A 24,655-nucleotide genomic window follows, 5' to 3' on the forward strand; every position below is an offset into this window, starting at 1 on the left:
AGTAGCTGTATTTAGAGTGCAACCAAAAGCTGTTTACTGAATTTCCTGTTTGCATTAATTTTAAAATCGTTTTTTCTCAAAACTTGCATATTTTCTGTCTTTGACCTAGCACTCTTGTGTGGGGTCATTTACTGCACTGTTATAACTTGATATTACTTGTGAACCTCTGCTATCTCTGAAAAAACAAAACAAAAAAAATCTTGCTTTTTTCCCACTTTTCTGAGATTTAAAAAAGTTCAGTTACAGGCTTGCTGTTCCTGAACTGTTTGTAAGTTTCTGTGAGGCCATTTTGCTTGGGCTAAAGGAAAGTCTCTCTTTTGATCAGTGGCAGTGAAAACATTGAGCAGCTCCCTGACCCCGTGGGAGTGGTTACTGACTTGAAACTGTAGTTTTATTGACCAGTAGGGGTCATTTCCAAAACTCCTTCATCTTCCTCTCTTAAAACCTAGTTGCCTCATGGGTTTGGCATCTTTTCAGGCTTGTTGGCTGTTGGTGAAGCACCCACCAAGAGGAGAAAATGCTGAGAGAAGAAGAAGCCACTTTTGAGATTTTAAATATTTTTCTCTGTTTATTTGCTAAGTTTTTCTGCATAGTTGCCTAGTTTGAGCATTTTCTGGCTTGTTAAACTTGATTTCTGCATTAGTAGCTGTATTTAGAGCACAGCCAAAAGCTGTTTACTGAATTTCCTGTTTGCACTTAATTTTAAAATAGTCTTTTTCTCAAAACTTGCATATTTTCTGTCTTTGACCTAGCACTCTTGTGTGGGGTCATTTACTGCACTGTTATAACTTGATATTACTTGTGAACCTCTGCTATCTCTGAAAAAACAAACAAAAAAATCTTGCTTTTTTCCCACTTTTCTGAGATTTAAAAAAGTTCAGTTACAGGCTTGCTGTTCCTGAACTGTTTGTAAGTTTCTGTGAGGCCATTTTGCTTGGGCTAAAGGAAAGTCTCTCTGTTGATCAGTGGCAGTGAAAAACATTGAGCAGCTCCCTGCCCCGTGGGAGTGGTTACTGACTTGAAACTGTAGTTTTATTGACCAGTAGGGGTCATTTCCAAAACTCCTTCATCTTCCTCTCTTAAAACCTAGTTGCCTCATGGGTTTGGCATCTTTTCAGGCTTGTTGGCTGTTGGTGAAGCACCCACCAAGAGGAGAAAACGCTGAGAGAAGAAGGGAGCCACTTTTGAGATTTTAAGTATGTTTTCTCTGTTTATTTGCTAAGTTTTTCTGCATAGTTGCCTAGTTTGAGCATTTTCTGGCTTGTTAAACTTGATTTCTGCATTAGTAGCTGTATTTAGAGCACAACCAAAAGCTGTTTACTGAATTTCCTGTTTGCATTAATTTTAAAATTGTTTTTTCTCAAAACTTGCATATTTTCTGTCTTTGACCTAGCACTCTTGTGTGGGGTCATTTACTGCACTGTTATAACTTGATATTACTTGCGAACCTCTGCTATCTCTGAAAAAAACAAAAACAAAAATAAATCTTGCTTTTTTCCCACTTTTCTGAGATTTAAAAAAGTTCAGTTACAGGCTTGCTGTTCCTGAACTGTTTGTAAGTTTCTGTGAGGCCATTTTTGCTTGGGCTAAAGGAAAGTCTCTCTGTTGATCAGTGGCAGTGAAAAACATTGAGCAGCTCCCCTGCCCCCGTGGGAGTGGTTACTGACTTGAAACTGTAGTTTTATTGACCAGTAGGGGTCATTTCCAAAACTCCTTCATCTTCCTCTCTTAAAACCTAGTTGCCTCATGGGTTTGGCATCTTTTCAGGCTTGTTTGGCTGCTGGTGAAGCACCCACCAAGAGGAGAAAATGCTGAGAGAAGAAGGGAGCCACTTTTGAGATTTTAAGTATTTTTTCTCTGTTTATTTGCTAAGTTTTTCTGCATAGTTGCCTAGTTTGAGCATTTTCTGGCTTTTTAAACTTGATTTCTGCATTAGTAGCTGTATTTAGAGCACAACCAAAAGCTGTTTACTGAATTTCCTGTTTGCACTTAATTTTAAAATCATTTTTTCTCAAAACTTGCATATTTTCTGTCTTTGACCTAACACTCTTGTGTGGGGTCATTTACTGCACTGTTATAACTTGATATTACTTGTGAACCTCTGCTATCTCTGAAAAAACAAAAACAAAAAAAAATCTTGCTTTTTTCCCACTTTTTTGAGATTTAAAAAAGTTCAGTTACAGACTTGCTGTTCCTGAACTATTTGTAAGTTTCTGTGAGGCCATTTTCGCTTGGGCTAAAGGAAAGTCTCTCTGTTAATCAGTGACAGTGAAAAACATTGAGCAGCTCCCCTGCCCCCCGTGGGAGTGGTTACTGACTTGAAACTGTAGTTTTATTGGCCGTATTGGGTCAATTCCTGGCTCTTTCCAGCCCTTGCTATCAAGCACGCTTTAGTGCAATTTAGCGCGGAGTTGCCACTAGAGCAGCATCGGGCAGTGCCGGTTTAACAAGGTTAAACTTTTTCTGGCTCCATAAAGTCTGTTCTTAATTTTTTCCCTTAGAACTGCTCTACTAGTAATCTAAACAGCATATCCCTTAACTAAAAAGTGCAGCACTTGTTCCTAAAAAGCTTTTTTTTTTTTTTTCTCCAAAAAAAAAAAAAAAGCTCATCACTTGTCTTAAAAATAACTTCTTTTCAGGCTTAGCACTTCTGTATTATACAAAGTCCCTCACTAGCGAAAACCCCCCCCCCCAGGAGTACCCACTTCCTTACTAAGTACTCTCTCATTCAGTTACACCCCAAACTTCTTAATTTCTCTAGCATGTCGAAGGGCCAGATGCTGGCGTCCTCTCCTGTCCAGTTGGTGAATCTGGGAATATTGAGGCAATGTTACAATTGCCTCATGTACACAGACAACCCTCTCCTCCTCCCACATAACACAAATACTTGCGAGAGATGCAGCTATTTAGCCAAACTGGAGGCTGAGCTCTCTCAACTCAGGACTGGCAAGACCAGACAGGAGGAGAAGGCAACTACACACACCACAAAACCAGTCTCACATAAAGCTATCACAACAATGAATCAAACACATAAATACACAAAGACATACTCGGAGGCTCTGAGCAAAAATTTACCTAAACAGCAGAGGCCTCCAAAGCAGACACCCAAGCAACCGCCACCTCATGACACACCACAGGCAACACATAAAACACAAAATCAGTGTGCAAAGCAGTCACAGCCCTTAAGGCCAAATACAACACCAAACATACTTGTCATAGGTGACTCCATAGTCAGACACACTGACGTCCCACTCACCAGGCTGAACAAGGAGAGGGTCACAGTAAGCTGCCTATCGGGCGCTAGAATCCGCCACATAACACAAGCACTCGGGCCACTCCACAGCAAGTACAAATATGACACAGTCATTGTCCATGCTGGTGTGAAAGACCTGATACGTACCTCCCTGGACTACATGAAAAGAGACATAGAGGAGCTCTCTGATTATGTAGCCCAGGCAGGTATGACCCTGATCCTGAGCAGCATCCTTCCTTCACCAAGAATGATGCCACAACATAGAGACAAGATGATCAGCTTTAACAATTGGCTTAATTTCTGGTGTCATTCAAAGGGGATCCAGTGTCTGTCTGCCTGGGATGACATGCTTGACAAGCCACGCTGCTTCACAAGGGACGGCTTGCACCTGTCACCCCTGGGATTCCGGATATTGGCTAAGGCTCTTGCCACCCCCATAGTGCCTTTTTTAGGCAAGGCTCAAATTCTAAACCTACCACCCTAGGGTAATGCTGCTCAATGCCAGAAGTCTAAATCTCAAAATGCACGCACTCGAGGCCCTTCTCAGTATGGAGAACATCGATGTCTGTGCTGTGACTGAAACCTGGTTCAAGGCTCCTGAAAGCACCCCGGCACTATCAGGTTTTACCTCATATCATGCGTTCCGGCCCCAAAACCCGGACCACACCACAAAAGGAGGGAGTGTATCCATATTCATCAAGGATACCCACACCTCCAGGTTGGTGGCAATGCACGAAGCATCGGAAACCATCCAGGTGCATTTAACCATAGGCAAAACTGCTCTACAATTTGTAGCATGCTACAGGCCACCCTCTCAAACTCAGGAACCCCACACAGCCTTCCTGAAGACACTGGAGGGTATAAATGTATCTCCAAACACCATTATATTGGGTGACTTCAACTACCCGAATATAGACTGGGAACATTACTCAAGCCCAAACTTTCTAGCCCAAAGGTGCCTGGAGTTCATAAATTCAAATGCCATGGAACAACTAGTCACCATTCCCACAAGAGGAGAAAATATACTAGATCTCATCATCACAAACATGGGGACAAAATGCTCCACACCGGAAGTATATCCCTCATTGGTGAGATCAGATCATAAACTAATCTCACTGGATATCCACATCCCGCCCCCACCCCAAACAAAAAAGACCACAGTGAAGAACTTCTCTAAAGCAAACTTCACACTACTGGTGTGGTATCCTTCAAGGCCCCCGAGCCAGTGGAAACCACAACCCAAGCTGCGGAAGCCCTTACAAGTGCCTTCTACGAACACCTCCAGGACTGCATGGATCAGGCAATCCCTAATAAAACCAAGACTCTTTCCACCAAGGGAAAACGTCCAGTCTGGTGGACCCCAGCCATAAACAAACTTTACAATAAGAGAAGAAAGCTGCTACATGATAGAGCAAAATCCATAAAAGAGAAGACACCTTTGATCATTATTAGTAAAAAAATATGAGCACTCATAAAATCATCCAAGGCCAACTTTGAGAGAAAAATTGCCATAGATTCAAAAGACAATCATAAGGCCTTCTTCAGCTATGTTAGAAACCTGGGTGGAAACTCCCAGATATGCTCAGAATTATTTCAAAATGATACAAAAATCACTGAACCCACAGACATTGGCAACATACTGGCAGACAGGTTCAGTGCAAACTTCACCCCCCCCCCCAAAAGGAGAGATAACTATCCCAGCGGAGTGCAGCCTCCCAGACATCTCCAATGCGCAGGTGAAAGCTGCTCTCTCTAAAGCTAAAAACACAGCATCAATGGGACCGGATGGTGTCACCGGCTGTGTGCTACATGAACTCAATGAGGAACTAAACCCGCACATAAGGCAGCTGTTTAATCTTAGCCTTACCACAGGATACGTGCCCAAGGAGTGGCGTACGGCAACTGTGGTCCCACTCCACAAAGGCGGTGCCTCTACGGACCCTGGTAATTACTGCCCCATAAGCTTAACAAGCCTGGTCTGCAAAGCTATGGAGAGGATCATAATGGAACTCATAAACAAAGACATAGGGGACTTGCAGACATTGGACTCGACCCAGTTTGGCTTTGTCAAGGGCAGATCATGCCTTTTGAACTTGGTCGACTTCTTCGAAACAGTCACCAAGGCCATTGATGAGGGAAAGGCAGTCCATACAGCCTACCTTGACCTTGCAAAAGCTTTCGACACAATACCCCACTCGGGTATTATAGAGAAACTTACCAGCTTAAATGTAAACCCATATGTCACAAGATGGGTTGCAAACTGGCTAAAGGACAGAACCCACAGGGTTAGAGTAGCTGGCGCCATGTCAGACTCCAAGCCGGTCACAAGTGGTGTCCCACAGGGCTCAGTCCTTGGCCCCCTGTTGTTTGGCATCTACTTCTCAGAAGTACAGGCTAACATAGGAGGACTATGGCTGACAAAGTTTGCAGATGACTGCAAACTGGGAGCCATAGTGGAAAGTACATCGGACACAGATATCCTTCAGAGGGGTCTCACGGAAACTGATAGCTGGTGCCAGAGCCATGGCCTGAAGTTAAATGCCAAGAAATGTATAGTCATACCCTTCGGGAAAAACAAGGTAACCCCAAGCTACCATATAGGTGGCAATCCACTAAGCACAGAAGAGGTTATCAGGGATCTGGGGACCCAGGTTGACAGTGGCCTTTCTTTTGACACTCACATTGCTCAAGTGGTCAGAAAAACCTTCTACATTGCCCACCTGATCATGAAGGGATTCACATCCAGATCAAGTGAGGTCATTGTTCCCCTGTACTCTTCACTTATCAGACCAATGATCGAGTACAATGCCCCATTCGGGATGTATCTCACCCGACACCTGCAGCAATTGGAGAGACCCCAAAAGTTCCTCACCAAAAGGATAAAGGGACTCCAAAATCTGTCATATGCTGCCAGACTGAAGAAACTCCAGCTCTATTCAGTCACATACCATCTGCTCAGAGGTGACCTGTGCCTGACATACAAGGTCATGTCCAACCTGGAATTAATGGACATGCTTCACCTCAAAAAATCCAAATCTACCAGATCCACTAGAGCAAGCGACTTAAACCTTAGCACGGATATAAATAGGACATGCTGGAGGGATAGATTTGTCACCCAGAGACTCCCTATGTTGTGGAATAAAATCCCGGTCCATGTGAGGCAGAGCGCCTCGCTGGCTCTGTTCAAGAGAAATCTTGACCGGTGGATGGGAGATCATAGGTTTACCCCTGGAATCATCTCTGTGTCACTGCTGGACAGAGGCACAACAAACTAATGGGCACAGTATTTTATAACAAGGGGTGGCGTAAGCCACAAAAACTCTGGGCTAGGCTTATAAATGCCTTAGGGCAGATAGCCTAGTATAAACCTATGAACCTATGAACCTATGAGCATTAATCTATTATATGACAGTGACCTTGAAACAGTGGCAAACCACTTTGTAATTAAGCTATGCAAAGGGCAAATTATTATCCCAGGAATAAAAATTCAAAGGGGATATTCCAGGGTGATTCTTTGTCACCACTGTTGTTTTGTCTTGCCCTTAACCCATTAAGCTGTTTACTTAACAGATTAGGTCATGGTTCCAATCCGTGTCTCAGAAAACAACAATACTTAAAGACTTCTCATCTACTTTTTGTGGATGACCTAAAACTGTATAGTTCATTACATGAGGAACTGAAAGCACAGTTGCAAGTGGTTAAAACTTTCTCAGATGATATAAGAATGTCATATAGTTTTGATAAGTGTGCAAAAGCAATGCTTAAAGCAGGAACATTGCAGTGCCAAGAAAATGTCAACTTGTGACACGAATAGGATGTAAAGGAACTTAAGCAGGACGGAGTATATAACTATTTGGGAATTGATGAAGGGTCGGCAATAAAACATAAACAAACACAAATAAAACTCAGTATGGAACACTTCAGAAAACTAAGACTATTATTGAAAACAGACTTGATATCTAGTCCAACCTATGAACCAATTTGCTCTTCCTGGGCTAATTTACAGTTTCGGGGTGATTGACTGCCTCAAAAGGTATTGGATCAGTTGGACAAGAAAACAAAAAAAAAAATGCTTCACTCTTATCAAATGATATATAAAAGTCAGTGTATATCAAGATTATGTATTCCTTGCTCTGAAGGAGGTATGGATATCCTTAAAATTTATTACATGCAGAAATCTGCAATTATGAGACTGTGTACATATCTGCTGACCTCATCAGATCCTACATATTGAAGTTTTAAAACATGAGGAGAGTAAGTCTAAGATGATTTCTGTTTAGTTTAGCAGAACCATTCATTCCATTGACAAGTGGGATAAGAAATCACACCAGAAGTAGACAAAATTCAGACAGCAACTGAATGTGCCAAAAAAACAAAACAAAAGAATATAAAGAGAATGATCAGAAGAGAAGGAAAGAAAAATGAAAAACTCATAAATACAGTGACAAGAACAACCTCATGCTGTTCAGGATTTGATGACGAAGTTATTAATGAGAAGTGAGTTGAAACCAAAGGATGAAAGGTTAAAAATGGCAGCCCTTGTTAGTGGACTGCATACAAGTTTGTTTACAAAGTCCATTGAACATGTGGGAGAAACTGATGAAAGCAGGTTTTGTAAAAAAAAAAAAAAAAAAAAAAAAAAAAGTTGGAAACAGTCACACATCTTTTTTCTGGGGGTGATATACTGATCGCAGAGGGCCTGTACACTGAAAGGCACCATAATGTGACAAGAGTGTTGCATTAGTGACTGCAAGCACTACAATATAGAAGTTGCTGAGGAGCAGTGGAAATGTGATTATTAATTCACATTTTGTCTCATTTTTCTTTCTTTGTTTGTGTCCTCCCTGCATTATATGTACTTGTATTAAGAATAAGACTGACAACAGATGGGGTGAAATAAAGGCATGTTCTCCTAGATGTAAAATAATATTATGGTCAAGCAGTGACTAAGACTGAAGGACTATAGCCTATAGTGTCAGTAATAAAAGGTAACCATTTCAATGTGAGGATGGCAAGATGTGCAGTGGCTATGATGTACTATTCTGTGGATTGTGGGGACACTGGGTAATTTTGACTGGCAATGAAAGGTCCCCATACCCCATCACTGACTATTTTATATTGTTTAGTTAAACTTCTCATGATGTTGTGTGTCCTAGTTAATCATATATTACATACAATCAATTTTAGTAGGAATGTATGTTGTGAAATGTACATCATTATTCCAGTTTTTCTTATTTATTTTGTCCTTGCTGCATGACCATTTAAATAAAAGGGTATACAAACGTGTACTAATAAACGTTAATACAGTTTAGGCTCTATAAGCCTGAAGTTATAATTCTGAAACCAACATAAGTCTAACACCAAATGGAATTTGTTTATGGCTTCCATTACACTGGATCATAAGATTGTAGGGTCATAGGATCTTAGAAACTACAAAGCAAGTGGTAGAGACAGATGATTTGTACCTTGCCAAAGCCCACCCTCATGATTTCCCCTAATGTCTAGAAGGACAAAGCAAAATTATCAAGGGATGAAGTTAAGTATACCTATCCAATCATCAAGGTTTGATCTGAAGGATGCACGAGTCACTTTACTTAATATGCAGGAGTAAGTTATTCTAGATATGGGGAAAACATTGTGCAATAAATCTGCCCCTCTAGCTAGTTTTACTTATGTGTTAGTGGAAATTTCTGTTCTTAGTTCTGATGTTTGTGGGGCTGTGGGACATGCAGAGATGCAAGCGATAAATTAGGGTTGGATTCCTAACTGCATAGAATGCCTGACATAGATCTTCATGTAAAAGCCTTTAAGAGACCAAGTACAGGGAAAACAATTTGAGCCCCTTGTGTTAGCCATGGGTATTTCGACAAGTAATCTTGTTGTTAGAAAACTCTGGGGACTGTCTAGTTGCTGTGTCTTGACTGATTCATGCCAAAGGGGACATTGCACTCTATAACTGACTTAATCAGAACTGTGTACAGAGATGATAACTTTTTTTATTCTGGATGATATGCCCTTAGATATTAGTTGTGCAAAACAGTGGGATTTTCTGACAACTGCTACCACATGGTGGCTAAAGGAAAGGGTGTTATTAATCCCAGTACCAAAATCCATGATTAACTTGTCAATTTCGTATGAGTTATTGGCTATATTGTACTTTGAAGAAGAGAACTATCTGTCACATGTGACAGTACTTTATTTTATTGCATTTGGTTTTAACCCTTTTTCCAGTCACCACTGATTGCTTATGATTAGTTCTTACTTTAATCTTACTTTAATGATTTAGTATTGGAAGGCTTTTTGTCAATAACACCCAGCTTGCAGTTCTCAGCAACTTAGATAGCCATAGGTCTGGGTATTTGGTTTGGAGGTTGCAGACGTATATGTCAAAAAGGAGGTTTCCTAGCAGTAAGTCCCAAGGTATACCACTAGTTATCCCTTTAATTTCTGAGGGGGCACATGTCACACTTATAATGAGGGTTCTATCCTTTAGCCAATTTGTTTTTCATCTTACAATGCAAGGGTCAGTTTTTAGGACACTTACATTATTTATGATACCAGCACTAGGGATGAGGTCAAATGCCTTGGACAGATCCAGATAAGTCACTATTTACTGCCTCAGTCACCTTCAAAAAAAAGTTTAATAAAATGAGTAGACATGATGCTTCCTTGACAAAGTCAGATTGTTGGGGGTAAAGCTGAATGAGGTTTCAGACATTGTAGTTTATGAAATCAGATATGATATGTTCCACAGTCTAATAAAATAGAATAGTCATATTAATAGACCTATAGTTTCTGGGATCTGTGATAAGACCACCCTTATGAAAGGGCACCAAAACAGCAGTTATCCATTGTTCAAAGATATATGCTATGGTTACGATTAGGTTAAACTAGTTTAGGAGAGGTAACACAGGTGCATGTTGGGTACTATTTATTAGACATCAAGCTAAATTATCTGAACCCAGGGAAGTTGTATGTTTGGTTATACAGGGCCCAGTTCCTTTATGATTTTAGGAGGTGTAATTTACTGAAAGATTTGCAGAAATTTGATGATAGTTTGCAGAGTGAAGTTGGGACTGGATTTATCTGCTCACACATTAGCTAAGTCTTTGAAGTCCAAGTGGATGATGACATTAGAGATTTGTTTAGTACACTAATGGGTGTTAATTTCTTAAAGAAATAAAAATAAAGTTCATGCTGGTGGACCACTAGAGTATTTCACATTATGTTTAGTCCCAGTAGGGCTAACCAACAATGTACTCTTAATTAGGTTGGACTATAATTCAGTAACATAGGTAACAGCTGAAACAGCACCAGTACTAGTGATATTACTAATATATTTTGAGAACTGATTATAGAATTTGAGTTAGTCTGTATATTTGAAATCCTTAAATTCAGATGCTGACAGTGAGGCTGTTTGAGACTTTAAAGGAAAAGGTTTGTGGCCAGATTTAACATAGGATGGAGATGCTAAAAGAGTGGTATATGTGTGGGCTACATTGGCCATGAAGTGATCTATAATGCTGACCCTTCTAGCTGGTTGATTTCCTATTTGTTTTTATAAATTCTCATTTATTAAGTCCTGAAATCTCCGAGCATTCCCAACTATTAAGGTGCAGGGGTACTATTGTATTAATGGATGGTTGACATTGTCGGTGCAGGGGCACTATTGTATCTATGGATAATTGACATTGCTGGTGCAGGGTCACAATTGTATTGATGGATGATTGACATTGCTGGTGCAGGGGCGCTATTGCATTGATGGATGGTTGACATTGCTGGTGCAGGGGCACTATTGTATTGATGGATAGTTGACATTGCCGGTGCAGGGGCACTATTGTATTAATGGATAGTTGATATTGCTGGTGCAGGGGCACTATTTTATTGATGGATGGTTGACATTGCCGGTGCAAGGGCACTATTGTATTGATGGATGGTTGACATGGCCTTTCTTTATAGATAGTTCAGTGAGTACGTTAAGGAATTGTTCATTATCATCTATTGGACAAGAAAGGTATCTTATAACAGGATATAAACTGAAAATTGATTTTGTTCCCAGTAATTGAAAGTTCAGTTACTCTGGCTTGTAGGTCTCTGAGAATCTGCCTAGAGGATGATGTGATCTCTTACAAATATGGAAACTCCACCACATTTCCCTCAAGCTTGAATGTATGGTGTGGTCAAAACTCAGGTAAGGAAAGAATGATGTGTTTGCAATTAAATCAAAAATTTCTGTTACAACAGCAATATGGATGGCTTCAAGCTGTAGGAGAGCCTAAAGATCTCGCAATTTATTTTTAAGACTTTGGCCATTTAGAAGTGTTACCTTGATGTTGTCTGATTCGCAGTTTGAAGTTGTCATATTTGCTGTAGTTTTTTCTGTTATGTTGTGATGTCTAGTAGTTGGACTGTGTCTAAAAAAGGCACTATGAGGGCAGCAAAGGCTTTATAACGTACACAAATACCATAGAACAAGAAGTACTGACCATCTTTTGTGAAGCAAATTGGACTGTCAGCCATCTTATCCCAAGCTGAACCCCCCGCCAGAATGTCACCAACTACTTAGACAAGTATTTTCTTCTGCATACTCACAAGAAACCCTCATTCTGGGGGACTTCAACCTAGATTGGTTCACCTGTATATCAGGACCACCAAGTAATCTAATAAATCTCCATGGCTACCAGCAGCTAGTCCAAATTCCAACTAGATGTGATAAAAAATCTAAAAGGGAATATTGTTTAGTTAAACTTCTCATGATGTTGTGTGTCCTAGTTAATCATATATTACATACAATCAATTTTAGTAGGAATGTATGTTGTGAAATGTACATCATTATTCCAGTTTTTCTTATTTATTTTGTCCTTGCTGCATGACCATTTAAATAAAAGGGTATACAAATGTGTACTAATAAACGTTAATACAGTTTAGGCTCTATAAGCCTGAAGTTATAATTCTGAAACCAACATAAGTCTAATACCAAATGAAATTTGTTTATGGCTTCCATTACACTGGATCATAAGATTGTAGGGTCATAGGATCTTAGAAACTACAAAGCAAGTGGTAGAGACAGATGATTTGTACCTTGCCAAAGCCCACCCTCATGATTTCCCCTAATGTCTAGAAGGACAAAGCAAAATTATCAAGGGATGAAGTTAAGTGTACGTATCCAATCATCAAGGTTTGATCTGAAGGATGCACGAGTCACTTTACTTAATATGCAGGAGTAAGTTATTCTAGATATGGGGAAAACATTGTGTAATAAATCTGCCCCTCTAGCTAGTTTTACTTATGTGTTAGTGGAAATTTCTGTTCTTAGTTCTGATGTTTGTGGGGCTGTGGGACATGCAGAGATGCAAGCAATAAATTAGGGTTGGATTCCTAACTGCATAGAATGCCTGACATAGATCTTCATGTAAAAGCCTTTAAGAGACCAAGTACAGGGAAAAAAATTTGAGCCTCTTGTGTTAGCCATGGGTATTTCAACAAGTAATCTTGTTGTTAGAAAACTCTGGGGACTGTCTAGTTGTTGTGTCTTGACTGATTCATGCCAAAGGGGACATTGCACTCTATAACTGACTTAATCAGAACTGTGTACAGAGATGATAACTTTTTTTATTCTGGATGATATGCCCTTAGATATTAGTTGTGCAAAACAGTGGGATTTTCTGACAACTGCTACCACATGGTGGCTAAAGGAAAGGGTGTTATTAATCCCAGTACCAAAATCCATGATTAACTTGTCAATTTCGTATGAGTTATTGGCTATATTGTACTTTGAAGAAGAGAACTATCTGTCACATGTGACAGTACTTTATTTTATTGCATTTGGTTTTAACCCTTTTTCCAGTCACCACTGATTGCTTATGATTAGTTCTTACTTTAATCTTACTTTAATGATTTAGTATTGGAAGGCTTTTTGTCAATAATACCCAGCTTGCAGTTCTCAGCAACTTAGATAGCCATAGGTCTGGGTATTTGGTTTGGAGGTAGCAGACGTATATGTCAAAAAGGAGGTTTCCTAGCAGTAAGTCCCAAGGTATACCACTAGTTATCCCCTTAATTTCTGAGGGGGCACATGTCACACTTATAATGTGGGTTCTATCCTTTAGCCAATTTGTTTTTCATCTTACAATGCAAGGGTCAGTTTTTAGGACACTTACATTATTTATGATACCAGCACTAGGGATGAGGTCAAATGCCTTGGACAGATCCAGATAAGTCACTATTTACTGCCTCAGTCACCTTCGAAAAAAAGTTTAATAAAATGAGTAGACATGATGCTTCCTTGACAAAGTCAGATTGTTGGGGGTAAAGCTGAATGAGGTTTCTGACATTGTAGTTTATAAAATCAGATATGATATGTTCCACAGTCTTATAAAATAGAATAGTCATATTAATAGACCTATAGTTTCTGGGATCTGTGATAAGACCACCCTTACGAAAGGGCACCAAAACAGTAGTTATCCATTGTTCAAAGATATATGCTATGGTTACGATTAGGTTAAACTAGTTTAGGAGGGGTAACACAGGTGCATGTTGAGTACTATTTATTAGACATCAAGTTAAATTATCTGAACCCAGGGAAGTTGTATGTTTGGTTATACAGGGCCCAGAACCTTTATGATTTTAGGAGGTGTAATTTACTGAAAGATTTGCAGAAATTTGATGATAGTTTGCAGAGTGAAGTTGGGACTGGATTTATCTGCTCACACATTAGCTAAGTCTTTGAAGTCCAAGTGGATGATGACATTAGAGATTTGTTTAGTAAATGGGTGTTAATTTCTTAAAGAAATAAAAATAAAGTTCATGCTGGTGGACCACTAGGGTATTTCACATTATGTTTGGTCCCAGTAGAGCTAACCAACAATGTACTCTTAATTAGGTTGGACTATAATTCAATAACATTGGTAACAGCTGAGACAGCACCAGTACTAGTGATATTACTAATATATTTTGAGAACTGATTATAGAATTTGAGTTAGTCTGTATATTTGAAATCCTTAAATTCAGATGCTGACAGTGAGGCTGTTTGAGACTTTAAAGGAAAAGGTTTGTGGCCAGATTTAACATAGGATGGAGATGCTAAAAGGGTGGTCTATGTGTGGGCTACATTGGCCATGAAGTGATCTATAATGCTGACCCTTCTAGCTGGCTGATTTCCTATTTGTTTTTATAAATTCTCATTTATTAAGTCCTGAAATCTCCGAGCATTCCCAACTATTAAGGTGCAGGGGCACTATTGTATTAATGGATGGTTGACATTGTCGGTGCAGGGGCACTATTGTATCGATGGATAATTGACATTGCTGGTGCAGGGTCACAATTGTATTGATGGATGATTGACATTGCCGGTGCAGGGGCGCTATTGCACTGATGGATGGTTGACATTGCTGGTGCAGGGGCACTATTGTATTGATGGATAGTTGACATTGCCGGTGCAGGGGCACTATTGTATTAATGGATAGTTGATATTGCTGGTGCAAGGGCACTATTTTATTGATGGATGGTTGACATTGCCGGTGCAAGGGCACTATTGTATTGATGGATGGTTGACATGGCCTTTCTTTATAGATAGTTCAGTGAGTACGTTAAGGAATTGTTCATTATCATCTATTGGACAAGAAAGGTATCTTATAACAGGATATAAACTGAAAATTAGTTTTGTTCCCAGTAATTGAAGGTTCAGTTACTCTGGCTTGTAGGTCTCTGAGAATCTGCCTAGAGGATGATGTGATCTCTTACAAATATGGAAACTCCACCACATTTCCCTCAAGCTTGAATGTATGGTGTGGTCAAAACTCAGGTAAGGAAAGAATGATGTGTTTGCAATTAAATCAAAAATTTCTGTTACAACAGCAATATGGATGGCTTCAAGCTGTAGGAGAGCCTAAAGATCTCGCAATTTATTTTTAAGACTTTGGCCATTTAGAAGTGTTACCTTGATGTTGTCTGATTCGCAGTTTGAAGTTGTCATATTTGCTGTAGTTTTTTCTGTTATGTTGTGATGTCTAGTAGTTGGACTGTGTCTAAAAAAGGCACTATGAGGGCAGCAAAGGCTTTATAACGTACACAAATACCATAGAACAAGAAGTACTGACCATCTTTTGTGAAGCAAATTGGACTGTCAGCCATCTTATCCCAAGCTGGACCCCCCGCCAGAATGTCACCAACTACTTAGACAAGTATTTTCTTCTGCATACTCACAAGAAACCCTCATTCTGGGGGACTTCAACCTAGATTGGTTCACCTGTATATCAGGACCACCAAGTAATCTAATAAATCTCCATGGCTACCAGCAGCTAGTCCAAATTCCAACTAGATGTGATAAAAAATCTAAAAGGGAATCCATCCTTGACTGGGTCCTAACTAACAACCCCACATTGTACCCTTACACAAGCAGTCTCCCAGACACCTTAAGTGACCACAACATAATATACTTTATATATAGTAGAACAGCATATGCAAAACCACTAACTATATATCCACTAGAAACACAAAAAAAATTCTCCCCTGAGGTCCTCAACACTTTACTCTGTAACTGTGACTGGACCCCCCTAAAAACCCTCCCACTTGACCAGGCTGTAGCATATTTCAACAAAACATTTCTACAACACCTAACACTGTTGCTCCATTGTGCATAATCAAGATTAGAACCTCTACAAACCCCTGGCTCAGAAAAGAAACCAAGCAAATCCTCAAGTCCAGAGACACTGCTTGGCTTTTCTATCAAAAAAAACAAACAAACTCAAAGCCTAAGTACCAAGAACTGCACAACCATGCAAAAAATGCATTAGGCTGGACAAAAAAATCCTACTACACAACATTACAAATTAAATACCAACACAACCCCCAAACATTTTGGAAAAATGTAAAACATTTCTACAACACCTAACACTGTTGCTCCATTGTGCATAATCAAGATTAGAACCTCTACAAACCCCTGGCTCAGAAAAGAAACCAAACAAATCCTCAAGTCCAGAGACACTGCTTGGCTTTTCTATCAAAAAAAAACAAACAAACTCAAAGCCTAAGTACCAAGAACTGCACAACCATGCAAAAAATGCATTAGGCTGGACAAAAAATCCTACTACACAACATTACAAATTAAATACCAACACAACCCCCAAACATTTTGGAAAAATGTAAACCAGCTACTAAAATCCACCCAAAAGGCTACCCCCAAACCAAGCACCCCTGACACTAAAGTTCCCATCGAAACACAATTCATCTCCCACTTTGTGAACTCAATCCTTAGTACAGTTCCTTCCTCACTATCCCCCCAAACACAAATAACACTAATACAAGCTTTACCCTCAAAACAGTTTCCACCACTTCAATCAAAAGCATGCTCTCCAAACTAAAAACCTCATCAACAGCAGCCGACCTACTCCCCAGTTATTTCTTGAAACTCACAGCAGATGCCATTGCTGTCCCAGTCTCCACTCTCATAAACAAATCAATTGTTGAAAACTATGTGCCCAAACACTGGAAAATATCTTATGTTATACCCATACACTAAACTTAATAATTACAGACCCGTTGCTTTACTCCCCCCCCTGGCCAAAATCCTAGAAAAATGCATCCATACCCAGATGCTAAACAATCTCCTAGACAGCAACATCCTGTTACGTACTCAGCATGGTTTCAGACCTGCCCATAGTACCACTACAGCCCTCCTCTGCTTTACAGACACAGTAAACCATCTCAAAAATGAAGGCCTACAGGTGTCAACTCTTTTTTTGGATATGTCCAAAGCATTTGACACAGTCTCACACCAAATCCCGCTAAACAAACTAAACCAATATCACCTATCAAATTCCACTCTTACCTGGTTCCAAAGCTACTTAACTGACAGGTACCAAGCTGTGAAATGGGAAAATTCTCTCTGTTCTCAGCTGCCCATAACTATAGGAGTCCCACAGGGTTCTATCTTAGGACCACTACTATTCACAGTCTTCACAAATTACCTCCATACCTCCACACAGCTTGCATCTATCATTCAGTATGCAGATGACACTACCTTAATCTGTGCTGCACAAAACATTCACACCCTCCTGCAAACAACTCAACTAGCATTCTCTGACGTTGAAAACTACTTTACCAAAGCCCAACTTATCCTCAATCCAAAGAAAACTCAGCTTATGATTATAACCAGTTCTAACAAAAACACTGATAACAGTCAATTCACTATCTACTCCACAAATGCTACTCCAATCGCTCCAGTGGCACAGGCTAAGCTATTGGGAATAACCATAGACTCCCACCTAAAATTTGATAGTCATCTCAACTTAACTATTAAAAAAGTACATGGCAAACTGGGATCACTCTACCGTACCAAACCATTTCTTACCAACAACACAAGGTCAGCCACTGCTTGCTCCCAACTTCTATCCACCCTACTCTATGCATCTCCCATTCTGACTAATCTCAACAAAACTCAACTAAGCAAAATGGAAGCCTGCTATAACAGAATTGCCAGCTTTGCTGCAAATTGCTCATATAGAACTCATCACTGTACTGCTTTGAGACAGCTCCACTGGCTTGAACTGCCCAACCTCCTAACCTACAATCAGCTCTGCCTCTGACATTCGATCTATTACCTCCCCAATAAGTGTCCTGCCCTCAAAAACCTAGTACATCACTCAGCCAAAAGGCCTCTTAGATCATCAAGCAAACTACTACTAGAAGTCACCAACAGCTACAATAGCTTTGGAGATGCACTAAATAGTAGTTCAGTGGCTAAAAAATGGAACTCTGTCCCCACTAGCATTCAAAACACATCATCCAAAGCCTCCTTTAAAGATCTCATCAGGCAACATCTCAAGCAACGTTGGCAGTACCATGACTGCTCCTCAGGTTAGTGAAAGAGGATAAGGTATACATACTAAATCTAGAGTACTTGATAATAATGTTCAATCTTACTCACAAACACTGGCTAGTCTACAGTGTATGTACTGTACCTGTGCACTATGTATGCATTCTACCTATGTTCCAAATTTCAGCTGTACACCACAAATCTATTAATTACCTTTATTTTTAAATTAATATTTCTTTTAGTTCTCTCCACTGTAACTGTTGATGTGCCACTTACCACTGTAAAAACATGTCTTTTGTAGTTTGTGTGCATATTGATAAATAACTAAATGTATCCGTAATTTTTCTTTGTGGAGCTTTTTTTCCTGGGCCTCTGCTGAAAAAGGGCCTTTTCGGCTCAGTCAGACACCCCTGGTTAACAAATGTAAAATAAATAAAATAAATAAATAAAAATGATCATGTCTTTATATTTAGGTACCTCTTTGAGGGATGGTAGGATTCTACTCAGGACTAGGGTTTTGTCTGCATTTTACACATGCATGGTGAGCTTCAACATGTCCTTCTGCATGTCCCTCAGAACTGAGTGCCTTAGGTCATTCACACTTTCATGGCCCACTACAAGGTCATAGTCATATATGCCTGATTTCAGCATCATTAAAACCATCATAACATTAGTGATCCTGGTGCTGGAGAGACAAATAAAGGTAACCCTTCCTTTATGCAGCATTGTATGCATAGACATTGTGTGCCTAACAACAGTGTCATCAGTTATGGAGACATTTTTACCAGTAATCATGGAATTTGTGATGGTAGACAGTTTAATGACTACTATCTGGTGACTGCTTTGTGTGACGACAGTGGCGTACTGTTTCTGCATTTCATCTCTAAGAGGCTTTGGAAGTGACTGTTTAAGAGCCTTAGTGCATGTTCATTTGAACTGTTCATGTACAGGTGTGGCTAGCAGTATATGCTTTTCACAGATCATCTTTTCTGATAAGATGGTGGCTTGCAGGTTGTGGAGATACTTGCACATCGCAGTGTTTGAATCATTTGTATCAACGTATAGCTCATTGCTTTCATTTAGCAGTTTGTACACTGTCCAAGAACACTACGTGCTGGTAGGTTGGCAACAAAAGGTGTGCACACAGTAGGGCCATAACTATGGGGTGACTGCTTCAGGTGCATGCTATCAGGGGGGAACAATCAAACAGGTGTCACTGGTGTGGCAGTACAGTACCGTCATTGATTGATTCATTCATTTATAAATGTTGATGCTGCATTTACATTGTGCCTTTCAGCTTCTTTGCAGAAGAATTCTAGCCCAAACCAAAAATAATATGGGAGCAAATGTGCAAAACCCTGGAGATTTTTTAAATATTACGTAAAAAAATTGATAGATGGCAGGTTCTGCATCGACATGCATTTTCTGAACAATATGAAGTATGAGACTCTAAAGTCTGGCATTATTGAGTTTCATCAATGCTCAGTAATTTAGTAGAAAATCAAAACTTATGCGAGGGACACAGAAAAAAATATATGCCAAAGTCAGGGATGCTCTGAAAAAAAAAAAAGCAGAAAAGAAACAGTTGAGATGTATGGCCTTTTTTTCCTTGCTCTTAAAGTGGGAGTGCAGCACTTATATTTATTTATTATTCTTATTCTTATTCTTGCATGCACGGTCTCAGCTCACACTGATGCTAAGTGCAGCTAGTTACAATAAATTAAAGATAAAAAAGAATTAACTGTGCCCGGTAACTTGTAGATCCGCTAAGGGTGGTTAAGATTCACAAAGAAACATAATACCAATGTGGACAGATGTAGAAATGTATAGAGGTAGATAAATTACACAGTACAAACTTTACATCAAATGACTTGTGTCTAAACAGTACACTTTGTGCCTATAGCACTGTGCAAACATGCTCATTTTATCTAAAAAGAAAATGGCTGAAAAATCTCTAAGAGCATACCAGGCATTATCAGCAGCACTCTTTTAATGATCAAAAGCAGTTATGACCTTGAAACAGCCTGATTCCCTCTCCTCTGTCCAGAGGAAAATATAGCAACCAATTTCTCAGCAAGATTACTTAAAAGCACAATAACCTTGTACAGCTATTAAAATATACTCCAGCAGAATAAATAAATAAAATACATATCCCATATCTTGTGGGCGTTCACCTTGGCACATAGCACATAATTGTGGCAAATGTTTTCCTTTGTTATGAATATTGTACCATGCTATAAGAAATGCTAAAAATGTTTTACTCTGTAATAAGAACTATCTCATGTTGTGGAAACATTTGAATGACAATATTATTTTGTTTAAAGTTGGTACAATAGTTAAAGAACAATAACATGCATATTTTTGTAGAGTGTTTATTAGAAGTTGACTACTTTTCCACATTTGAATGGAGGTTGTTACTACTGCAAAATTAATGAAAAGTAGTTACGGATAATGTCTGTAGGATCTGTGCATGTAAGTTGGAATATTACTGTTATACAATAAAGTTGGGTATAGTTATATACATGAAAACCTTTAAGGAAATGGAGAACAATAAGAGAAAGTCTGGAAGCAGAAAAAATAAAAGAGATGTGTGTGTCATATGAGAAATGTCTGAAATGAGTGAAACCGAGACTATATAGATAGGTGAATTTGGAATACAACAGGGAAAAGGGCAGCTGAGCTAGTTTATGGGGCTACGTATAGGCATGCTAAAAACAATGGCCTAGAGAGAACTATTGGAACTGGGCAGATAGAAAAGTGAAAATGGTCTGTAGCTACATAAGCTTATGAGGGAGGACACAGGCATGCATGTGGGACATGCCAACAAGCCTTCTAGGATCAGCTTCAGAGGGACAGTGCATAGGTTTAAGAAAAGGTGGGGACCTAAATAATTTGATAAAAAGAGAGGAGGTCATTGATTTTACTTCATATTTTTGCTCTCTCTCTTGTAAAGTTTTTTATTTTTCTGGTAGAAATCTAAGCTGCTTCTGCATGTTGGCAGGGTCAGATCTCCTTTATCAAATTTAGCAAGTTTGTCGTTACATTTTATTCAGCATTACTGGACTGCAAACAGAACCAATGATGCCGAATTTGTATTTTTGTTATGAAAAGAACAGCGTATTTGAACCAAAAGTAGAAAATCAGCAGCATATTATTACAGACACAGTGTAAAACCAGTAGACTTTAATGGATGATATTTATTTATTTATTTTATTTGACATTTGTTTACTGGTAAAATCCTATTGGGCCAGAAAGTGCCCGTTTTCAGCAGAGTCCCAGGAAGAAAAGCTCCACAATCACAATCTTTCAAAAATCAAGTACACACATTTTAAATCACAAAGTATCATGTTGCACTACAAAACATACGATTGAAAAAATATTGTAATGAGAAATGAGAAAAAAATAGGGCATATATTTCATAGTAATGTACAATGAAAAACAACAACACGAGCTGGAGAAAATATGTGAGGAAAAACTCAATAGTCATATTATTTGCTACCTAGATTAGTATGTAATAAATGAGACCTGAGACAATTATAATAAGATATTTTAAAGAGATAAAAGAGTTTACATGATTAGAGACAGTGAGGGGAAATTGAGTGATGTCTTAGTATAAGAGATGCTGTTCATATTCTGGTTATAGATGGAATAAGGAAGGAGAGAAGGAGAGAAGGAGATTATAAGACAAGTTCACAACAGGGTGTCTTCAGGTAGCTTAGCTGAGTAGAGAGGAAAGAGGATAGCTCTGCAGAGATGAAGAGGATAAGGTAAGTTAGTGGAAAAAACAAAAGAAAGGAGTGGATGAGGAGTCTGCAGAGAGTTGTGAAGTGTTTATGATGAAAGGGGTAAGAAAAATATAGTAAGTTCGGCCAGGATTGGCACAGGAGCATGTGTAGGATTTTGCAAAGAATTCTTTTAGGGAGTATTTAAAGGTGGGTAGATTAAAAATAGTTCTGGTGGTTAGAGGTAGGGAGTTTCTGCTGAGTATGAATATAAGCTTTGTCCATGTGGATTTATTTGGTTTATTTATGGTGAAAATTTGTTTTTCTTCTGATCTTAGAGTTCTTTTAGGGAAATATATATGTTGATTAAAAGAGCTGGGCAGGCTAATGGACTGGGAATGATTTTATGCACTGTTATCAGACGAATGTAGGAAATGTGTAGCTGGAGTTCCAGCCAACGAAGAGTATGCAGAGCTTTACAGTGATGGGTAAAGGAGGATGAATTATTGCAAACTTGGCAATTTTGTTATAGCAGCTTTTATGTTTGTTTTTTATGGAGGATTATAAATTGGTTCAAATTGGTGTTCCACAGAGTAGGGAGGTCAGAAGGTAGGTTTTGGCTAGAGTAATTCTGTGGTTTTGCTCAGAAAAATGTTTGTTTCTGTATATGCCTAGATGTTGATGGGTTTTCTTGATATTGCTTGGATGTGGAGGTCAAATTTAAGATTATCATCTACTATGACTCCTAATAGTTTGGCATGGTGGACTAATTCAAATTTAGTGCCATTTGCTGAAAAGATTTTGAAAATTGCTTTGTTAGGGGTGTGAGTTTGGGGGTAAAGAGGCAAAGCTTCTACAGTATCTGGGTTGGATGTATTGACTACAGGCTATTGTACAAAGACAAATTCTCAGTGAAAATGTTTGGCAGTTGTCTCTTGTGGCAGAGTTTCGGCATTATTGGAAATGGATGTATTGACCACAGGCTATTGTAGAAAGACAAAATCCTCACTTAAAACATTTGGGAGTTGGCCACTGTGGCAGAGCTTCTGCAGTATCAGGATCAGATATAGTGACCACAGGCTATTGCAAAAAGACAACATTCAAAGTGAAAATATTTGGGAGTTGGTCCTTGTGGCAGACCTTCTGCAGTATTGGGGTCAGATGTAGTGGGCACAGACTATTGGGCAAAAAATTTCTCAGTGAAAATGTTTGGGAGCTGGTCGTTTGGCAGAGCTTCTGCAATATAGGGGTTGGATGTAGTGACATCAAGCTATTTTACAAAGACAACATTCTCAGTGAAAATATTTGGGAGTTGGCCCTTGTGGCAGTGCTTTTGTGGCACACTATAGCTGAAAATGCAAGCAAGCAAAGTGGAGGCAATGTATTACCTACCATCTCTTAGCTTTTTGCAGTTTAGACTGATATTTTCCCTTTTTTGTAATAGTATTTGTGCAATACTGCCAGTAAAAACACATGGGGGAAGAAGTCTGTCAAAAAATATTTCTGAAATTCTTTGGTTTCCATTTGGCAATATCGTATCATTATTTTATTGCATTTAGGTAAGACATATTGTCTACAAAAACAAACTAGAAAGCGGTACAATAAAATGAAGCAGCAAGGACAAATACTTTGCCAGTAAGAGGGGCTTCTGTAAGTAGTAATCCTGTAAATATAGGAGCATGAAGAAGAAGAATACATTAATCAAGTGGAGGCCACCAGATCCGTGTTACATCAATGCAGATAGCACTAATTAAGCAAGTGTCATGTTTAGTGTGGGATGAAGACTCATTTAGGTTATTGAAGCTGCAGAGTCTACAGATGGTTAAAGACCTGAGATGTTTTTTGATTAAATGTGTAAGCTAGGTTTCAGTGGAGATGACAGCTTGTTGAGTGCTTTCTTGATGGTGGATTAAGATGTTTGAAGAGAAGATGTTGGTAGAGTCATCTGCATACTAAATCAAGGTGCCTTCACAAGAAGATGACTGTAGATAATTGATAAAAATATTGAATAGTAGAGGGCCATTGATGGATCATTGTGGGATTCTTGTGGAAGTGGGAAGGTGTACATCCTTGCCATTTTCAGCTTGTTGCCTCTTGGCAAGGTAGCTAGAGAATCATTGCATAGATGGAGATGATAGACCTAGGATGGAAAGTTGATTGAGGAGTTTACTGTGACCATATCAAAGGCTTTTGATAGATCTAGAAATACTCCAAATATGAGTTTATTAGAGTTGCGAGATATTGCAAAACTATATCTCACAAAGTCATTGATTTCTGATTTTGAAATAAGAAGATACACAATGTGGGTTGTCTTTCTTTAAATTATGGTGCTGCCATTATGCTGGTCATGTAGGCTGGTTTTAAGCAGCTTCAAAAATCATGTGTGACTGTAGTGGTGATTCAGAAAATCATGTGAAGGGTAAATCAAGCCACATCTAGTCTGTTATTTGTTTCGTTATTGTCTTGGCGAGCTCAGTGGCGTGGAGGTCATTTGAGTGGTATTGATTTGTGACATCTAACCATGTTTGCAGAAAGTGGACTTTGATATATATTGCGGGAGTATTGCTTTATTCCTTTTATTCATTTTTTATTTTGCTGCAGTATAATATCTGAAATGTGCATAAAGTTTTCCTGACAGGCACACAGATATGAACTGCGGAGGATGATAAGCACGTGCGTGTTTGTATAAAATGTAGATTGACATATATTGTGTGGTTATTATTATTATTATTATTGTTATTATTATTATTTTATGTCTGTATTATTTTATTACAGTCCAACATCTGAGATGGTCCACTAATTATTCCTGGCAGTCAAGCTGGTATGAGCTGTAGAGGTTGGTGAGCAACTGTGAGTTTGTATATA

Source organism: Protopterus annectens, chromosome 10.part0 (genome assembly GCF_019279795.1).
Source record: "Protopterus annectens isolate FY-2018-M chromosome 10.part0, PAN1.0, whole genome shotgun sequence".
Lineage (NCBI taxonomy): Eukaryota > Metazoa > Chordata > Ceratodontiformes > Protopteridae > Protopterus > Protopterus annectens.